Here is a 5000-nt window from a genome sequence, read left to right on the forward strand (position 1 = left end):
AAGGAAGGAAGGGAGGGACAGAGGGCCGCCGCCCTGCCCGCGAATGGCCAGGGCCAGGTACCTTCACCTTGATCCCTGACAAGAGTCCGGATGTGTGATTGTTGAGGCGGAAATTTCTCTCCCACCATAACCAAGAACAGAACGATATAGACCTATAATTACGCCATATTTATGTAAATTTGTGTACCCTGGAGCGTGCAAGCAGAGCGGACTGCTTTATTACAGCAACCTCAGACGGGCAGTTAGCGGTGGGGGTGCACTACTTGGGTGCGTTACACTGTCGCCAAACTGCCGGTGACCGCTATATTGCCGGCATATTACACGGGGTAATGCACACCGGACTCTTATGCCTAACACACGGCCATTACTGTCGCATCCATCATCCCTGTATTTACATGTTTCATCGTAAAGTCCATCGCGCATATGCAAGCCTCCGTCCCAAAAAGGCCGAAATGTCCACAGATCACTTCGATATCCTTACAATTTAACACAAAGGACGGCGCAAAACACACGCTTCCGCCCTCGCGTAATCGGACCGTATCCCGACTGCGGACCCGATATTACTGATGCTCGGAGCGAGGCTTCCAATCCGCGCCGGGGGGCTTCCAATCCACGCCGGGGCCCTCATAACACACCGCCGGACGATAATAACGTCACGCCAGGCCCGGGAGCTCCGGCGTTTATTCTACAGGATCCAGCGGTGCTCCCGTGGCCTTGTAGGGAAGCTGATCAATCTGGGGTTTTAGTGCCGGACCCTGACGACCGCAACCGCAGCTCGCCGCTCCACCCTAACCGCGGAACTCCACCAGGCACGCGAAGGGATCAGGATTATGTGTATGTGTCATTCCACTCTTTTTGTCACCGTCGGGGAGTTCGGCCGTAATTATGGACTCATTGGCAGCATTTGAGTTCTCCTTTCTGTTTATCAAGGCAGAGGGTGTTGCATATGTTGCGGGGGATTGCACAACCCTTTGGTATTTTCCGTGTGACGTCAGCTGAGCGTGCCTTTTCCCAGTTCACAAGTTAGATTCTGAGACTTTGGCTGCGGTCATGGTGATGCTTATTCAAGTTCTTGCGCTTTTGCGTCATCCGCGACTTTTTTTTCATCTGCATGACTACAGTAACACCTCGAATGTGTTACTGTAATCCGCTGTCCGTTATGGGGAAGGGGGCGCTCACCTGCTAACGACGGTGTGTGCGTAATTTTTGTGGATTATTTTTGAATGTGTTTTTGTTAGATATTGCAGTCTGTGTGTAACAAAAAAGGCGGCATGCATGCATGACCGTGTATTGATCTGTTGTTGTTACGCTTTTGGTGAGCGACTTTGTCAGATGTGTGAAATTGGCAACGCCTCTTTTTTCTTGTTTTCATGATATAGCTAACAACATTTCTTTCTCTTGCAGGTAAGCATGGGGTTTATATGATGCCTGGAGATTGCTAGAACCCGGTTCTTCTTGACGTAAGTAGTAAAATATTTTCGCTGATAAAGCATACCAATAAAAAAGGTCTAAAAGTTCGTGGTCATCTTGGTAGTACAGTTCGTGCCTCTGTTTAAAGAGGAGCTGTCAGCACGTGAGTCATTCCGGAACTGCGTCTCTGTTGTTAGACAATTCCTCTTTCCAGTATTCGTGACATAATCCCCACCCCCCACCTGAAAAAAGCGTAATTATTCTCCCTTTCTGATGAGTGAGCGGCCTTCCCGTTGATCATGCCTTCCGGATCTCCCTCCCTACCACGTGCAGGTTGGCGCGCGTGAGGGCGTGCACTGTTGTGGGCGGAGTCCGTGGCGAAACATGCGGCCGCTCTTAGTTTACCTGCCACCTGTTGGCGGGAACCGTCACCTGTGTCCCCACATACCTGCCGCCAGCTCTTGTCTCGCTCCCGCCACATGCGCGCTGCTCACCCCCCGAGGGCAGATGTCGAGGGCGTGTTGGGCCTAGTGTGAGGGCGTAGCGATGCTAGGCGGCCAGTCTGCTTCTGTAAAGTTCGTATTAATGTGTAGCGTAAATAGTCTTGCTTTACTTTTTTTGTATTTGAATGTAGTAAATTATTCCGAGGGAATTGTATATCTTCAATGTATGATTGCAAGGCATTTAGAAAAAAAAGTCGCTCGGCATTGACTGGGACGCCAGGGCGCTAGATTGGGAAGAACGAGAGAGAGGCCGGGAGCGCCGCACGCAGGGAGAAGCAGCGATCATGCCGCCGACGCAGGGATTGATGGCCGGGGACTGTGTCGGGGATGTAACAAATATTGACCAGTGTTCCACGGCCTCTCTATTGACACGCCATTATGGATTAGCGGCTTAGAGTGTACGGGGATTGTGGACGGGGAGGGCAAGGGGGAAGGGACCGGGGCCGAGCGTGAATTGAGTGACGTGCTGCAGTGTGTGGCGGGATCCCGGTAATGCCACGAGATCCGTATGTTGCCCGGGGTCAGGGAGTGCGTGAGTGAGTGCATTTGCGGAGGGAGTGCGGCCAGGCAGGAGGATATTTTTAAGAAAAGGAAATCAAAGCGACGGCACAAACTGATAGGATCTCCGTTTTCAGACGCCAGTTCAGTCTAATTAATGTTAAGCCACTTTATAATAATAGAGTGAGTCATAAACATTTAATAATGTTAGCATTAGATGAGAGCTTTAACACTCCAGTAATTTATGCCTTGTATTGTTAGTTTTGCAAGGTACAATGTGGCCTATTTATAATCTCACTGTCATTTAGAGGTTAAGCGTGTGTACAAGTTTATCACTTATATTTATTATCGCCTTGCCAGATGGGCTATAAATCTTCCATCTTTTATTGGCAACTTGAGTGCCACAGTGCAGTCAACGACAACGATATGCGACGTGGCTTTGCAAAGACATGCATGGTGTCACTTGACGGACTTGGATGTTTAATGGCTTGCAGTAGGAATTCTTGCTCCGAGATGGCCTCGGATTTGATTTGGAGACAGTGGAAAATAGTATTGGACTTACCGCAGTAATCAGGACATGTACATATTCTTTTATATTTCATTGCACACATATACAACGTAAACGGATAAGCTACATACATACATATGCACTGCACAGCCTCTTTCTTCGTCCGAACATGAATAAAAGGTTCCAGATTGTTTGTTAGGCATATCCAGACCCAGAAACGTCAGTGCATTGATGACGCCGTGAGGAATCGGTCGAAGGCAGTGTCGAGTGCCTCAGAGAGTCAGAGAGGGCTGTACGACGCGGCTGACCCCCTACGACCCCCTCTAGCCGTGTTGGAATCTTTCCCAGGGAATCGTAAGTCTTGCCCGCGTCGTTAATCTGTGAAGCAATTAAGAAAAAAATAGTGGACTCCTGCTGTTCTCTTTGTTGGGCCCCACGCCCGCTGCCTGCCCGTCTTCCACACCCCTTCCCGTCCTTTCTGCCCACCCCCCTCCCCTCTCCCTCATCTCGCCCCCACCCCGCACAGCTAGTACTCGTCTGGGAAGGCTTAATATACCGTCTCGCCGACATTGCCAAAATGCCACTTACCTAAATATCAAGATCTCTCCCTTTCTCTCTCTTTCTCTCTCTCCCTCTCTCTCCCTCTCTTCCTCTCTGTTACTCTCTGTTTGTCTATATATCTATATCTATCTATCTCTCTTCCGATGTAAGGTATTGATACTTACTATATATATTATTGCACAAGATGTTACGTGCCTCTCTCCATTCCCTCTCCCTCCTACAAAACATGCCTTGCTTTAAAGAAATCATCATGGTGCTTATGCACCCTCGGGCATACTAGTGATTCTGATCATTTACAGACTTGAGTCGCTATTGATCCCTCACTAATGCGTGGCTTCTTGTGTAACGCAGAGATTCGCTTCGTGTTTTGGTCGAGCCGGAAGGAGGAAAGTCTCGCCGGCTTACGAATCCTTTCTTTGTCGTGTTCGACGAGCGTCCCGCGGCCCTCCGCTGAAATTTCGGTAACATCTCCAAAGTATAATCTCCATTGATTTTGTTTCAAGGACGTTTAGCCGAGTTAAGGAGTCGAAGGATTTTCGAGGTACGAGAAGTGGAAACGTAAAGTAAAAGTGCGTTGCTGGGAATCATTACAGAAGTCTGGCTGGCCGGGGCGGCAAGTTCTGGCCAAAGTTGGAACAGTAATTCGGTACGATTGCTCACTTAACGGTTGTCGGTGTCCAATATTTCACCCGGGAACACGGTCCCGTTTCTCCCTTTTATCTATGTTTCTTTGCGGTCTGTTCTGTTTATTTATTTCTAGGCTTCTTGGACTGCGTTACGCGTTTTTCTCCCTTACCATTCTATCTCGCGTCTTATTTATTCTACATGCTGATTACTGTGTCCGAGTAATTAATCATGTGGATTGTGTCAGTCCGTGTTTTTACCCCGTTTTTTTTTTAATGGAGGGTGTTGGTTATTTTTATGAGGCCTGAAATTACATGGTCGAAGTCAGGTCTTAAGCTTCAGTGTTGAATGTTAGAGACGCGGTGGAGTTATATGGTCCAGGGGAGAGAATTCGCTTTTGTTTCGCTCTTGTCGGGGGCGGCGGTAGAGCAGATTTATAGAGAGGACGGGGAGACTGTGGTTTTGTTATTGGTGACGGGAGAAGGTTAGTTGATGATGCTCTTTTTGTTTATGGAGTTAATTTGGTGTAGTTTTGATGAATGTGTGTCAGGGGAAGCTGTGCCTTTTCTATTGTTTAAGGAAATAAGTAGCATTATATGCCCCTATAATAAGTAACAGAGCTGTCATATTCTCACAGGAGGAATGCACTCCCGCTTCTGTCATACAGCAGGGCGTATGTACACCGTAGACTTCCACTTTGCATTAGTAGAAGACAAAGGCTTAAAGGGCGTACTGTACATACCGTGAAAATATGCTTTGGGCCGAAAACCGCGTCTCGGCTGAACATGTGACACGTCTCTAAAGTGTACCTCCTCATACGACGGCCAAACCCTTAGTTTAGAAGGAGACTACTTCCACCACTGCGGGCCAGGCGCTCTTGGACTTTTAGTTTTTGG

General features: G+C 48.4%; 1 protein-coding gene across 5 annotated transcripts in view; it reads left to right on the forward strand.

The window, feature by feature from the left end:
• LOC125032714 (transcription factor 12-like) overlaps positions 1–5000 on the forward strand; it is a 383054-nt gene that overhangs the window by 223664 nt on the left and 154390 nt on the right. The window lies entirely within an intron of this gene.

This window comes from Penaeus chinensis, chromosome 15 (genome assembly GCF_019202785.1).
Source record: "Penaeus chinensis breed Huanghai No. 1 chromosome 15, ASM1920278v2, whole genome shotgun sequence".
NCBI lineage: Eukaryota > Metazoa > Arthropoda > Malacostraca > Decapoda > Penaeidae > Penaeus > Penaeus chinensis.